We start from the raw sequence: 17,229 nt of genomic DNA on the forward strand, positions 1-17,229 counted from the left end.
CAGTGCTGAAAAATGAGTTTTCTGACTGGGCCTCAAACTTGTGGCTGTTGCAGCATCTCTGTAGTCACAAGATCATGACTGGAGTGTTTGCCATCTGGCATGAATGAGATCATTTTAACAAAATGCATTACTGTTTGGTTTGGTGGTAGCAATGCCTCAGATAGAAGGTCCATACAGAAGGTGGCAAGGAGAGCTGAGAAGATTATAGGAAGCTTACTTCCAATTATTCAGGATACTGCTTATAACTAAGCAGTAGTTAGACTACTTGAAGGATTGTTATAGACCCCTCACACCCACTTCACGGTCGGTTTTTGGTGTGTCCCTCTAGGAAGAGGTTTTGAAGTATCTATAGCAGGTCTATTAGATTCTGTAACAGCTTTGTTTCTTATGCCATCTGTCTTGTAAACTCATTGGATTTTTTTTTGCCATGTATACATTCAAATTTTGAGTGTGATATTTCTCTTTGTCATATATGTATATATGTATATGCATAATGATTATCTTTTGAGAGCTGAATGCAACAAAATTTCATTTTAATGTGTGCGGATTAGTGTACATTTAAAGTGACAATAAAGTTTCTATTCTATTCTATTCTATTCTATTCTATTCTATTCTATTCTATTCTATTCTATTCTATTCTATTCTATCAGTCTAGTCTAGTCTAGTCCTATTCTATTCTATTCTATTCTATTCTATTCTATTCTATTCTATTCTATTCTATTCTATTCTATTCTATTCTATTCTATTCTATTCATTTACAATGGTTACAGTGTCCCATGACCATGATGTGTGCACAATTTCTCATATTCTTTGCGGGGCTCCCCACATGCAAAGTCAATGGAGAGGTTGGTAGGTAGTCACAAGTTGGCCACATGATGTTGTGCTTTAATGACCTGTGCTGATTTGCTTAACAAGCACAGACAAACTGATGACCTAATATTGTAAGTAGAGTTGGTGATGGGACTTTTTACTTTATGACCATGTTGCTTAGCAATGGAATTGCTGGTTCCAACTGTGGTCAGTATGTAAGGATTACCTGTAACAACTGTCCTTAAGGAGGTTGCATTTTAGACGTACTTAACAAGTATCAAGACTTAGGTGATGGTGGCTGATAGTGCTTGATTATTGATTTGATTTGATTGGTTTGAGGTTTGAAGCCACCTTGACTTAAAACTGATCTTGGATGGCATACATCTAAATCCAACATGAAATCTAAAATAGACAAAATAAGCAAGACAAAGATAACTCTCATACTATGAGAAAGACAAATCACAACTAAAATCAACAATGCATATTAAATAGGAATACTATTGAAGTCCCCGAGCTTAGGGTGAACCACCTCCCCCCAGTTTAAAAGTTTCTTTCAAAGCCTGCAGAACTCAAAGCAATCCAAACCTCCAGGGGAACGAATGCTATTCCATTCCAAAGGGCAGGCATTGCATCAAAGAGCATTTCCATATTTTTTGCCAAGAAAATAACACGGAAATATTTCATTATTATAAGTTACACTAGAGTTAAGGGAACTTCATCTTGTTTTTCCTTCCATTTAACTGATGGTTTGATACTGTACTATGTGTTCTTTTTTGGATCTGTAAACAATCAGAACACCATCTCTGTCATTTACAAAATTATCAAAGTTTCTAAAAATATAATGTCAATGTCAGTTTATCCCAAATGGGCATCCTCCAGATCCAAGAATTCTGGTCACCATAGCCCAATGTCCCATTGCCAGGTTGGAGAATAGCAATAGCATTAGCATTTTGACTTTTATATACCACCCCATACTACTTACAGCCTCTCTAAGCAGTTTACAATGTCAGCATATAGACCCCAGCAATCTGGATCCTTATTTTATTGACCTCAGAAAGATAGAAGGCTGAGTCAACTTTGAGCTGGTCAGGATCAAACTCCTGGCTGTGGGCAGAATTTGCCACCTCTAACCAGAGGTGGCATTCAGCCGGTTCTGACCGGTACTGGCATACTGATATTCAAAAATTTTGACTGGTTCAGAGAATTGGCCAACCAACCCCTATTCTCACCTCTGCTATATTCTGTTGTTTATTAGCAGTTGATTTGCACAGCAGAGCACAGCACCGCACTTCAGCTGAGCTAAAAAACAGCACAGTTTACAATCATTGATAAAGAGGGCAGTTTCTTTTTTCTTTTTAAATAAAGTTTTATTGAGTTTTAACAAAACAAATAAAACATCTTATTTGAGTACAGCATGGTTCTGGGTTATCACATTTCCATACAGACACAATTTCATATGCATATTCATCTTACGTATTCAACTTCATATCTTATTACTCTTTTTCCAACTTCTCACTATTTCTCCCTTTACTTCTCTTAATTTTCTTTTATGGTTATCTCATTTTCTTCTTATTCAATTGTATTTTTTTTACCTAGATTTCTATATCTTTTTATTCATTGTACTTATACTTTCATCTGTTTTGTTTACAATTTCATATGTTCTCTTCCAACATTCTTAAGAAGCAAAATTCCCCCTATGATTGCCAATCAAAGTGCAACACCTTTAAATCTTATTGTTATTATCATATGAAATCTCATTAAACACTGAATTTGTGCATTCTAAAATTATAACATTCAAGTTTCTAATATCTATTTTATATCATGTAGATCTCATCATTCAGACTCTGCTTGGTACTTCCCCTTGAAAATGTAAAAAGAAAAATTCTAAAAACATAGCAAAAACAATATATATATATATATAAACATTAGTAAACAAAATAGTTATTCAAAATCATTCTAGTACTGGTATGAACTTCGTAAATCTTTCATGTTTCTTTTCAATATCTATCAATTTTTGAGAACAATTGAAATGTTTCTCTCCCTTCTTCATTATTCCTTAACTGTTAATAAGCATACCATTGGATAGTCATACAGTTTTATCTTATAAATTATTTACTATTAATAAGCAAAATAATTATTCAAATTCATTCTAATAACTGGTATACATTTCCTTATAAATCTTTCACATTTCTTTTCAATATTTTATCAATCTTTAGAAACCATTGCAATGTTTCCCTCTCTTCTTTATTATTGCATTAATTATAAATAAACATACCATTACATAACAATACAGTTTTATCTCATAGATTATTTACTTATTTCATTTCTAACTCATTACAGTATTCTACTTTCACAACACTATCTTTTGTACCTTTGCAGAATCCTCACTTTTAACTTAATTTAACCATTGTCTCTGTGTTTTCTAGCTGAGCAAATACATTTAATCCTAGTATGTTTCCACTTTTTCTTTATTTCCTGTTTTTGTCCATCATAAATTCTTTCCCTTTCTATCTTTCCCCCCTTTTTCTCATCTCCTTTTTTATACCCTTCTCTTTCTAATTTTTCCTTCTGTAGTTTTCTCTTCTGTTTCTCCTTGCTGTTATGCTACTTTTTCAGACTATTTTTCTTTCTGGCTGTTCCCTTTGATCTCAAACTTTTAACTCCTTTCCCCCTTTTTACCACACTTTGCATTATTTGATCATTGAAAATGGCTTCTTCTTTGTCCCACCCTTCTTCTTGCTCTTGAAGCTTTTCCATTTGCTTTTCATAGTTCAAGATCTCCATTTCAAAAAATTCAAATACGAAGCCAAAGGATCTTCCTCCCCTTTCTGCATCTTCTTTCTGTTTTTTAAGACTCATCTTCAATTCCTCCAGGAGTGATGGCATTTTAAACATTTTTGAACAACCACCTGATTGACTTTAAGTAAAAACAGAAAAAGAAAAAAAACCAATGCCAAAAACTTTTTTTTTTAAATCACCAAATGATCCTAGACTCTTCCTTCTTGTTTCTTTCCTTTACTTTTCCTTTCCGTGGGTTACTGTATCTTTTAATAAGATTTCAGTTACAATGTATCCTCGGGAGTCTTTTCAAAGTTTCACTGTGAATCCTCTTTATTTTTCCAGGTGACACTCCATTTTTCCATTATTCCAAGTCCCACCCTTTTGCCTCCACTCTTCTCCTTTTTAGGGCTGTAAAATGACCAAGAAAAAAATCTTTATTCTCCTTTTGACACTTAGATTTCAGCTTAAGGTTGCCTATTAGTGTCACAATAGATTAATATAAATATCTTTTCATACCATTTGTAATTGTCAATATAAAGGTAAAAAAGGGGGTTTTAACCTCCTTTTCTCTCTCCTTCGCCGCTTAAAGATCTTCTTTCAGAAGTATCCCTCTAAGTACTTTTAGATTCAGGGTACCTTGCTTAGATATTCTCTGTTGTTTAGCCTGGTCTGTCCTGCTTTCCTCTTTGTCTTCCTCCTGCACAATCTTATCCAGTCGGGTTCTTCTTTGAGGTGGCCATTTCTGACCACCGCTGCAACCGCCTTCGGGGAAGGGAGTTTAGACCAGCCAAGGAGGAGAGATGCGGCTCCCCTCCACTCGGCTAGCAATCTCCCCCCTCTTCACCACCTCTATGGGATGGCTTCAGCCCCAAATCCAAATGATTGGGGCGCTCCAGAGGTGAGCACAGATCGAAACTGTGCACGATCACGGATTTTGGTCTGTCACTGAAGAGACCCAAACCAGAAGTCTAGAGGGCAGTTTCTGAGCCCCTTTCACTCGTGCATGAAATGCGTGTTTGGTGTGTGTGCATGTTAGGCGTGCCTGCAGAGCTCACCAGCGTTGATACAGAGGGCAGAGTTTGAGCCCTGTGCATGCGTATGCGAAGTGAGCTCTCCTAACCGGTAGGAAAATTTTGAAACCCACTACTGAGTCTAACTACTGCACCACCATGGCTTTTATTACAAGAAGGCTTTTCTCTGGCTCACAATGCCTGGCTGTATTTGTAAAGGAGAGGAATTATTCTCTAGCTTTGGAAATTGGCATTCAGCAGCCTGTCCATACAGGAGGAGCTTTGGTGCATCATGAAATTCCATGAACAGCTTCCTGTTTTTTAGATGCAAAGCACAGAAGTCTTTTAACAGTAAATCAAATAGTCTAAAACATTCAATTTCCTGTTCCCCGAGCAGAGTTCAGCACTATTCCAAAGGCTTCTCCAAAGACAATTTAGGAAAGGTATGAACGGCTACCACATGGAAGAGAACATACAAAAATATCCTCTTGTTTGCATTTCTTATGGTACCAAGTCGAGAAGATAAAACCCACCCATCCTTTTAAATTTAGCAACTATCCTTTTTGTTGGTATCAGCAAATTGTGTAGCTCCTTCTAAAGAGACCATTATGTCTCCCATTAGATTTAGAAGCCTTTCTTGTTCCCAAGAACATCTATTTTGTTTAGCAATTCACATCTAAATTTCCAGGGTATGATTTATCAAGGGCAGGAAAATAAGCAATTCTTTTAAAACAATTATTTCATTCTTCTTGGAATATCATAGTATCATAATGGGTCCACGTCCTTGCTGGACTCTTACCAGCTAAAACATCATAGAGAAAGGACAATGTGACTTTGGATACAAAACAAACTGTGCAAAATTTAGGGCTATTTTCCCACATTTTGTTCATCACATCTACATCAGGACTAATGGAATCCATAATAAAACTCAATGTCATTTTGTTGTCATTTGCTACCAGTTCCTTTCCATCTGCATGGACATCCATGACAGATATGCATTTATACATCTCCAGTATCCTGCCAATTTTGGAACTTTGTCTCTGCACTCTATTGCCATATTTAATTCTGAAGAAGCAAAAAGCACAGAGGCACCTCCTGTAATCTGATGAAGTCTGCCTAATCCATAAACTCACTTGTTATTTTTTTCAGTGGAACCTAATTTAATACTGACACAAAAGTTTGTTTGCATCTCCTGATTCTTAAAGACAGCAGCAATCTCACACTGGGAAATTATTTGAGATCAAGGTACTCTCCAGGGAAATGCAAATGCTTACTCCTCTTTCTGAGAAGGTATGGGAATTCAGTATATGATACCAAAACCTTTTATTAAAGTTCAAAAATAGATAACATAATGAATAGGAATGTCAGTTTTTCATTTAAATCAAATGACAGACTAAATGAATCTGGAAAACATTGCAGTATATATTTGTAATTTTATTTTAGCAGGAAACATGTGACTTACATGACACATTTGTGTAGGTTGCATATAAAAATAGATTGCTTGCCATGAGCTGCATCGTTGATGCAAAAGAGCAGGCAGTTGAGATCAGACAAATTGCTCACTTCATCCAATATTTCTGGAACTGCAATAAATCCTCAAGTCATCAATGACTTTTAGATTAGCCATTAGATCCTGATCTAATCAAAGGTCTAGATCCTACTCAAAGCATATACAAAACAAGAGTTACTTTTATGGAGGTTAAAGGACACTGATTCTAAACTGTGTGGTAGAATTTCACTCTTTGATTTTTCCTATGGTTGGAAATAGTGGGATTTTGTTAAGTGGTTGTATTCTATTCTACAACTTTAGTTAGTTGCACAGCATATGTCTGCCTTCTCTTTTTATATTATTGATTAAATACTTATGTTATTTTGACAGGGCAAAATAAGAGTCAGCCACATTCTCCAGGTACAAGAGGAGTCATGAATGTCAGTGGATTGGAAGGGCAAAAGTTTCTGATCCTAGCCTAGGCTGAAACTGCAGCATTAATACTCAGGGCAGAAGCCCTTATACAAAATGATTGTGTCCAATGAAGGCTTATTGAGGATGGGGTGCACCACTACCCTTCTTCATGACATGTCATACAATTTCTTCTCTCAACAAAACAGATGCTACTGCATAAACATTATCCTTCACCAGCTTGCTTTTGTCATTTGGAAAGGATCAGCCCAGTTTAAGTTCAACTCCAATTGAAACCAAGCATCTTTATCTTCCAGATGTCTAGAATATTTTTCATCAGGAAAGAAGGAATCACTTTAAAGAGCTGGATGGCCATCTGCAAATGTGTTAAAAGTGGAAAATACTGGATGGCCATCTGCAAATGTGTTAAAAGTGGAAAATAATTAAGTTTTGCTACCCTATAGCTATGAAATAACCCTGACATGAACTCTTACTTATGATTGGTCAGATTTACCCTTTAAAAAGGTAAAAGTAAAGGTTCCCCTTGCACATGCATGCTAGTTGTTCCCAATTCTAGGGGCCAGTGCTCATGTCTGTTTCTAAGCCAAAGAGCCAGTGCTGTCTGATGACAATTCCATGGTCATGTGGCTGGCATGACTTAATGCCAAAGGCACACGGAACACTGTTACCTTCCCACCAAAAGTGGTCCCTATTTTTCTACTTGCATTTTTACATGCTTTCGAACTGCTAGGTTGGCAGAATCTGGGGCAAGTAACAGGAACTCACTCCATTACACGGTGCTAGGGATTCGAACCACTGATCTGTTGACCTTTCTGATCAACAAGCTCAGCGTCTTAGCCACTGAGCCACCGTGTCCCCAGATTTACCCTTTGTCTATCCCCAATTGTGTTCTAGGTGTCTCTTTTAAGTTTCATCTCCCAACTTTCCTCAGAGAACCAGTATATATCTCATGATTGACATACAGGGAGGGGCTACTTAGGAAGAGTCTTATCTAGGTCCTTAACAGATGCCTGTTCTAGGCAACAACCAATGCTCAGTTGAACCACCCTTCAAATCCGGAGGAAAAATCTTAAGCTTTCTCTGAAACTCTTATATAGTCCATTAGTCACCTAGAGCAGATTAATTTAACAAGTTTATCTTCCTATGGCAGGGAGGGTAGTACTAATGAGCTGAAAAGTGATCAGGGATTATCTTTATTATAGTTACTGGTCATAATAAAGTGATTTGATCACAGAAAAAGACTGATGGCGATACACTTCATTTCACATCACAACATCCCAAAAGCAAAAACCCAAACCCAAAACAAAACACAAAACACAAAACAGCCCCAATGTGTGATTTCTGGTAGTACTCTTGATAATTGGTAATGTACTCTTGTGGTAATGCCATATGCTTATGGAGATTCTGAGTCATTCAGATCATGGTTGTCCCAAACGTGCTTTTTCAAGAGGCAGCTGAACTTTCTTGTTTTCCTTTAAAAACATTCCAGTTCTCATCCAAGAAGCTTCTTTAGCTCTGACTGGATGGTGGGGAATGGAAGGATTTATACTCCTTGCAGACAGCTGGTCATTTGCATTCTTATAGACAGTTACTGAAGCCACTTGGAGGTTTATTTGTGTCCTCAGTGTCACCTGAGTAGTGCAAATGGGCGCTGAGCCTTCTTGGAACTGTTAGAAGGACTGTGCTGTCGACTGGAGATAGGTGATGTCTTATCTCTCCCCCTCTGTTGACAGAGGTCTGTTCAATTCAAACATAGATGGCCTCTTTGATCCCTCTTTCAAACAAGCAGTTCTCTCTGTTCAAAATGTGGACTTCACTAAAAACAGTCTTCCAATCCCTACCTTTTGAAAAAGCATCTTTGGAACATGACAATGCCATAGTTGTTGGCTTGGGGCAAGTATAGTCCCACGAACTATAAACTCCAGAGACTGCCAAAATTTGAGATGGAAGTCAGCAATTCAGGAGGAAGTTCAATCACTAGAAAATAACCGCTATGTAAGCATGCCTTAAGAGGGCCTACAGTGCTCATATTTTACTATAACTTAGCTTCTATTAGATGTCAGTTTGGGAAGAATTTCAAGATAAGCACAATAAATCTGCCTTCAAAACTAGCCAAAAGGAGAATCCCAAACATTCTTTGAATCTCACTCATATGTTTACTTGGGATAAACTTTTCTTAATCAAAATGATTTCTGCGTGTTACGTACTCACAGGGCATATGCTGTTTCATTGTTTATTCTGATAGACTTATTGCATATGGAACCAGGGAGCTGGCTAGCACTCTAAGTGCATAATAAATAAATAAAAAATGTAGAGGGACATTGCACTCTCTCTAAATTGAAATGATTTTAACAAAGGAAGTGGATCCAGTGGAAAGTTTTGTAGATTTATTCACATTTCACCTGAAGTTGCTGATGGTTCAGTAGTAAAGCTCAGCTTTTCTCAAAAGTTCTTTCTCTTCAAAGTAGGATGTAAAAGATTCCAAACTTACTGTATAATATAGACTGCAACAGCTAGGAGTCAGATATTCCAATTTCATTCTCTAACATATGGATTTCAAACAAAGAATTTCTGCACCACTTACGTGAAAAGTGAGCCTCTTACTAAGCATTATTTTCTGAAAAATAAAATTTTCTCAGCCATTCCTAGCACCATAAAATTGAAGCTTTCTGACATATCTTAACTTCTCTAGATTGGGCAAAGATTTATAAATCTTGTTATTATTATTTAAAGGTATTAAATTATATTATTGCCTCATCTCAATCACTTTGAACACAGTAGTGAAGCCTTGTGGTACTTTTGCTCTATATCACATATATTTTCTTTACTGATTTGCTCATAACATATAATAAATGTCAAGGTATTTTATACATCTAATTAAGTTTTGTCTCAGCACTGAGGTAATAAATACAGATCTGTAATTCCTTGGATGACCCATGTTGACATTTAAGAAAGAAAAAAAAGTGAATTTATTATTTTTTGTTCTTTAATGTAGGTCTGAAGCTTCTTTTTCACAGACATTTTGAACGTTCTATGATGTGCGTTACTTCAATGAATAGCCCAAGAACTATTAATTTACTAATGGATTTACATGTTAATGCATCCTCTTTTAATATTTTACTTTCTGACTGTTTTGTTAGTTTAACTACCTGAAAGATTGTAGTCAGAATATTTATCTACTATTTTCCTGTGGTGAAGATGAATACTTGAAAGCTTAATTTGTTAGCATTTCGTTCTTTTTCTTTCTTCTGATAGAATAAACAGTATTTTATATTAATTCCTTTTAGCCATTCATATATGTAGATTGTAAATATTCTCTTTATTTGCTTTGCACTTCAATCTTTTGATTAGCCATCTTGCCTGGGAACATTATTATTGTGTGTTATTATAGTGAATAAAACATTCAAATCATTTCATAATCTTCATCATTATAACAGCTTTGTGAGATAGACACAACGTGCAGATGGAGAGTTAAATTGGAGAAAGTATGATGTTTGTAATAATTACTAGGTAGAAAGTAAAGATGAAAACACTGCTATGAAAACACTTGTTTTCATCTTCTTCAGAACCTGATGGATTACATCCCAGAGATGTGAAGGAACTGGTAAAATGTGATCTTGGAACTATCGAACCATATCTTTCAAAGATCCTGGAGCACCAGGGAACTACTAGAGGACTGAAGAGCTGATGTGGTTCACCTCTTCAAAACAGGAAAAAAAAACATCCAGGAAACTACAGAACAATCAACATGACATCAATACCTGGAAAAGATAATCAAGCAGCAGATCTGCAAATAACTAAAAGCAAGCAAAGTTATAGCCAGAAGCAAACATGGGTTTCTCAAAAACAGATCATGCCAAACAAATCTGATTTCATTCTTTGACAAAGTGACTAAATTAGTGGACCAGCAAAATGCAGTAGACATAGTATACTTGGATTTCAGCAAGACATTTGACAAAGCAGATCATAACCTACTTCTTGATAAGCTAAAAAAAAAAAAGTGAGATAAACAGCATCACCACCAGATGGACTTCTAACTGGCTGACAAATCACACTCAAGGTGTAGTCCTCAATGGAACTATACCTATATGCAGTGGTGGGATTCATTTTTTTTACTGCTGGTTCTGTAGGTGTGGCTTGGTGGGTGTGACTTGGTGGGCATGGCAGGGGAAGGATACTGCTAAATCTCCAATCCCTCCCCACTCCTGGGGGAAGGTTACTGCAAAATCCCATTCCCTCCCTACCCCACTAACCTGCTTTCCAGCTCTGTTCTCCTCTGCAGGGCAGCAAAAGAAGACCCAGCCGATCAACCGGGACTTGGGAGGCAGAGAATAGATGGGGTCGGGGCCAGTCAGAGGTGGTTTTTGCCAGTTCTCCAAACTACTCAAAATTTCCACTACCAGGACTGGTAGTGATCTCCAGAACTGGTTAGAACCTGCTGAATACCACCTCTATATGGAAGGAAGCAGTGGGGTTCCCAAAGGTTCAATTTTAGGCCCAACATCTTCATAAACAATTAGATGAGGGAATAGAAAGAAAACTCATCAGATTTGCAGACAACACTAAACTGTCAGGAATAGCCATCACTCCAGAAGACAGGCTCAAGAGCCAGACAGATCCAACAGATTTGAACATTGGGCCCTACAGTATCTAGCAAAATGAAATTCAATGGAGAGAAAAGTAAGATTTTACACTCATGCTGGAAAAATCAAATGTACAGATACAGGTTAGGGGAAACCTGGCTCAAAAGCAGTAACTGTGAGAGGGATCTTGGAGTCCTAGTGGACAATCAGTTAAATATGAAGCAGCAGTGTGTGGTAGCAGCCAAAAAAGCCAATGCAATATAGGTTGTATTAATAGAAGGATAGAATCAATATCACATTAAGTATTAATAGTGCTTTATAAGGCCTTAGTAAGACAGCACTTGGCATATTACACCCAGTTTTGGCCACCATGTTATAAAAAAGATGTAGAGATTCTGGAAAGAGTATAGAAGAGAGCAACAAAGATGATTACCGGTCTGAAGGTTAAACGTGTGTGTGTGTGTGTGTGTGTGTGTGTGTGTGTATTTGTTTTCTTAAGTTTTCGCGGGTACTTACATGTATGGTATTCAGCTTTGTTCGGGTATTTTCCCACGTCATTATAGTTGTGCTTTTAAAGTTGTAGCAACGTTTCGGCAGAATCTCATCTGCCGAAACGTTGCTACAACTTTAAGAGCACAACTATAATGACGTGGGAAAATACCCGAACAAAGCTGAATACCACTTATTTATATATATATGTAAAGAATGTTGCAGGAATTGGGATTGTCTAGTCTTGAGGAAGACTAGGGTGACATGATAGCAGTGTTCCAATATTTGAGGAGCTGCCACAAAGAAGAGGGGCTCAACCTATTTTCCAAGTATCATCAGAAAGCAGGACAAGAAACAATGGATGGAAACTAATCAAGGAGAGAAGCAACCTAGAACTAGGGAGAAATTTCCTAACAGTGAGAACTATCAATGAATGAGATGGTTTGTCTTCAGAAATTGTGGATGCTCCATTACTGGAGGTTTTTAAGAAGAGACTGGACAGCCACTAGTCTGGAATGGTATAGGGTCTCCTGCTTGAGTGGGAAGTTGCTCTAGAAATCCTCAAAGGTCCCTTCCAACTCTGTTATTCTGTTAAAACCCTCCTGTTTTTCCTTGTTACCATATGATATTATTACCTTTTCAACTGTGAGGTTCCCTTTTGATGGGCTTGTGACAAAGCAAAGAAATACTGGGATAAGATTCATATTTCAATACAGAAGATTCTTAAAGTGGATATAAAAATTAAGCCAGAGACTTTTCTTTTAGGCTGGATAGACAAAAAACTTGAAAAAACCTGGAACTTTGCTGTTTTACATGTTGATAGCAGCAATAATGCTTTATGACAAAAATGGAAAGGTACTTTAATTCCCACAATTGATGAGTGCTGGAAAAACTGGTGGAACTAGCAGAGATAGTTAAATTAATTGCTCTAATCAAAAAAAATATAAGCTTTGTTTCTAACTTTGTTTCTACTTCAAAACCTCTTCTGGATTTTGTGTCTGACGTGGAGAAAAATGAAACTTTAACTTTGGGTTTTGCTGATTAGGTAAGTTTGTTATTATAGAAATAGTTAGTACATGTTAAGTATGTAAAAGTAAAAAGCTGTATTGTTATTTTATTCTACTGCACTAAAAAGAGCTGGAAATCAATGCTTTTCTTTCTTTCCCCCCTTTTCCCCTACACATCTTTCTCTCCCCATTTCCTCCATTTTCCCAATATTTTCATTTTCATTTTATACTTAAGGTTGAGAAAATTATTTTTAAAACCTGTGAGGGTCCTAGAACTAGAAGATAAATAAGTTGCATTGGATAATCCTATTTTGGAATGCAACATTTTATGAAGGAGGTTGACAACATATAGCATATCCAGAGTAAGGGAACCAGAAATACAAAGGCTTAAAACAAAATTATAAAGAAAGGGTTGGTTATGTTTAGGGTGGAGGAAAAATTAGGGGTGATGTTATCAGTCTTTAGATATTTCAGCACAAACACTGCAGTGAAGGATGCAGCTACAGCTGTTTGTCATTATGTCACTTCCTATATCTGTAAACTTGGGAGGGGGATTGAAGGAAGAAAGGCAGAGGTGGTATTCAGCAGGTACTGACCAGTTCTGGAGAACCGGTAGCGGAAATTTTGAGTAGCTAAGAAAACCAGCAAATACCACCTCTGACTGGAGATTTTGCAGTATCCTTCCCCTGCCACACCGACCAAGCCATGCCCACAGAACTGGTAGTAAAAAAAAATTGAATCCCACCACTGAAGAAAGGGTACTTCTAACTGAGCCACTGCATTAATAGTGATCTTGAGAAGCCACTAGATATCAGCAATAATACACCGATACAACGGTCAATACTCTTCACTTTAGTTGTCTGGATTGTTGACGTACTTTTGGGCTATCATCTCCCAGCATTCTACAAGTTGACAAAAACACCAGTTAAAAATCAATTGAGTCAGTTGGGGGAAAAAAAGGAAACACATGAAAACATCTGCCAAGATCAGAGTCTGGTTGGCAGTCCTAAAGGGATGGAGCTTCCAGCTCTTATATCAACCCTCAGATTTAGTTGAATCACTATTGATGCAACAGCCCTTTTATAGCTCCTAGCAGTGAGATGAAATCTTCCTCAATCTGCCAGTTAGCTGTTCAGCCTCTATAGTACTTATATACTTCAGTGTGAGATGTGCTACTGTCAAATGCATAAGTGCCAATATAAAAAAAGTCATATACTCATTTCTTCTAATGCTTAGGTAAAATTTGCTTCCTTACAATTTCTACACTATTCACCCCTGAAATCAATAATATTTTTTTTTCCACAATGGATGCCAACAGATAATCTTGCCTAATAAAAACATACTGTTTCCTCCCCTCCCCTCTGAAATTCTAATCTATTGACATGGCTGAAACAGTAGCTCCCCAGATATCTGGATGGTGTTCTACTACCCAGGGCTTCTATAGCCTTCAGAACAGGTCAGGAACTTAGACAGCTAAGTTTAGACAGCTTACTGTATGTTTTCTGCATACAGTTGCTGGTTGAGATTACTGCCATAGCAGATGCTTACTTGGAGATGATCCTTTGTGTCTTTATTCTCCTGCATAATATAGGCAGAGCTGCCTATTGATAAGTGAAGCAGCTATTGCATCCTATAGTGCACCAAATGGATGGAGGAAAGAGTTGAAGCACTGAATTAGATAACATTTCCATAATTTACAGTTGATATCCTCCATCAAAGCAAACTCTTTATATAGAACTACCAGTATTAACAGGAAAACAGTCCTCTTCTGTAATGGAACCTGCTGTTGTTCCATTGCAAAAATAATGGATGTAGGCTTAAAAACAACTCAGCAATTTAGCTAGTAACAAAATGTGATGTTCCCAGAAGCAATTTTTTCCTTTTATAGATTTATTTCCTTAATTCAAATATTGTCTGCTATTAGAAAGAATTTTGCTTCTTATACCAACAATAACAAAAACCAATGCGTTTTTTTCTTTAGTAGTAATGGATTCATTCTCTGCAAAAACCTCAATTGAATAATAAGTTTTCATTGTTCATAAAAACTTGTTTGGCTAAGTACCTTGGAAGAGAAAGTGCAAAGAAGCATAAGAAACTGCTTAATAAAGAGCTAAAATCCTGAGAACTTTGTAACATCTTGTAGAGATCAGTCTTCATCACACTGATCCATGCTATTAAAACTGTATACTATTTAGTCTTTTTAATGTGATTGCTAGCAGCAATTTATGCATCATTAGCCAAACTGCCGGTTGATTTATTACATATGAAGATACACATTCATCGGTTTCCATCATTCTGCTCAGCAGCAACATCAGAGCCAGCTGACTGGACTTCTGAACTTTAATATTGAGTGAATGAACTTCCTTATTAACATCGCAGCAGGTATTGGACAGAGATTTCTGTGGAATTATTGAATGAAAGGGGTCCCCCATTACGAAGCACTTATCTACTGAGAGTTTATGACAATAATGTAATTGCTCAATCCTTAATGGGACTTTGCCTGGGCCAATAATTTTGGTGAGTATTGTTTCATGGTGTTAAAAGTATTGTCACAGGATGTAAGCTATTTTAAGTACAGCTGCCTTTTGCGATTGACTGATGGTGATTTTTTCAATGCCATTACTGCTACTTCCATGTCAGAAGCACCAAGGCACTTCCGTGGAGTTCAAGTGGTATTTCAGATATTTTGGAATGGGAGCAAAATTGCTTATTACTACTATTTTTGCTTCCTTTTACCCTAGTCATTCTACCTCTATTTGCAGGTCTTCTTATTCTGTGATTTTTCTCCAGTTCTTTCTCTTTTATTCTACAGCCACCAGGTATTGTAGTGTCCACTATCCATTTTTGTCTTTCTTATCAATGATTGTTAAGTCTGGGGTATTATACTTGTCTATTTGAATTCTAAAGTCTCAGAGCACTTTCACATCCTTATTTTTTGTTATTTTGCTTTGTGGTCCCATCAGCTTGCAGGAAAGTATTTCTTGAAGATATTCCAATGCATCATTTTTGCTCTTTTGTTGTGCCAGTCTGTGTGATCTTTTTGCAATTATTAGCATGATGCCAGGAGTAGCAATGTTATAGTACTTTATGTTGCACAGAAAAGTCTCAGTAAAAATTGAATAGGATGCCCAACTTGCCCTGCCTCCTAACTCTTATTCTTGCCACCTGTAGCTGAACAGATAGAAGAAATCAGATACAGCAGCTTACATAGCATGGCACATTATTATCATCTTGAGTATGCCAAATCCCTGTTTTGATGTGAAATGGGAAAGTGGAACAAAGCATTTCTTATTGGCCAGCAGGTGAATCCTGACCAGTGGAGAATGTTCTGGGTTAATTTATTGGTTAGGAACAGCAAGTTCTGATCATCTGCCAATTTTCTAAAAGCATTATAGATTTGAAAACAAATAATTCTATTCCAAAGCATTATGGTGGTTACCTGCAGGGGTGGGATTCTACCAGTTCGCACCTATTCTCTAGAACCGGTTGTTAACATTCTAAGCAGTTTGGAGAACCGGTTGTTAGAAGAAATTACTGGCCTAATCCTGTAAGGAAGGCAGGAAGGAAACATTCTGGTGTTGCTTACAGAAACTGCTTCTCCATTAACCCTTATTACATTCTTGGCAGGACTAAACTTCCTGTCTCTGGAACTTCTCTGGAGTTTTTTCCCCTCCTTTGCTGGTACTTTGCTTGTGTGGAGTGACCATTCAAAGTTACAATGGCACTGAAAAAAGTGACTTATGACCATTTTTCACACTTACGACTGTTGCAGCATCCCCACAGTCATGAGAGGCCAGGCGAGGAGATGCGTGCCTCGATGTGAGTGATATTGAGTTGGCCACACCCAGCCAATAACATGACCACCAAGCCATGTCCACCCAGTCACATGACCACCAAGCCATGCCTACCACCTAAGCCATGCCCACAGAACCGGTTGTTAAAAAATTTGAAACCCACCCCTGGTTATCTAATTGTGCAATGACAGGAGATGGGTGATGATAGTTTCTTAAAAGTGTCTCCGACCTGGACCGGTTCACCCCTCCTTAGGCAACCTGGTGGCCCTCGGCTCCCCGGGGATCACCATATTGATGCCGAACTTAGTGCGGACACCCGATCGGCATAGCTCACTGCAGCCCAGAACTCCTGAGCTCAAGCAATCCGCCAGCCTCAGCCTCCAGAGTAGCTGGATTACAGGCTCGCACCACCGCACCCGGCGGTGTCCATCTAGAGTGTCCATCTAGAACAGAGGTCTCCAAACTTGGCAACGTTATGATTTGTGGACTTCAACGCCCAGAATTCCTGATCTAGAAATATCCAATTCTTACCAGTGGAGGCGGGTGGGTGTTTTCCACTTTTGAGAGGAGGTGTACATTTATAGAACTTAAGAAGCAAACATTTCAGCTCAGTAAAGAAAATTGTCAAGGAACACTCTGATTTTATTTTTTTTAAAAAAGAACTAGAAGAACGAGTAGATATGATGATGATGATGACAAGACATAGGAAAATTGGGGAGCCATAGAGTTGTTGAAAATTTTTATTTCATTCATGACTTCCTTTGACTTCAGGTAGTGCCCTGAAGCCTTTCATGTCTTTAAAGCAGAATGCATTTACCATGAATCTTTCATTTG

The 17,229-nt window shown here is 37.5% G+C and overlaps 1 non-coding gene across 1 annotated transcript; it reads right to left on the minus strand.

The window, feature by feature from the left end:
- Positions 1-16,501: 16,501 nt before the first annotated feature.
- Positions 16,502-16,816, minus strand: LOC148132838 (signal recognition particle RNA). Its single transcript, XR_015747007.1, has one exon.
- Positions 16,817-17,229: the final 413 nt, after the last annotated feature.

The sequence above is a fragment of the Notechis scutatus genome, chromosome 1 (genome assembly GCF_049901735.1).
Source record: "Notechis scutatus isolate UNSWTSFEM ecotype Mainland chromosome 1, rNotScu1.2, whole genome shotgun sequence".
Taxonomy (NCBI): domain Eukaryota; kingdom Metazoa; phylum Chordata; class Lepidosauria; order Squamata; family Elapidae; genus Notechis; species Notechis scutatus.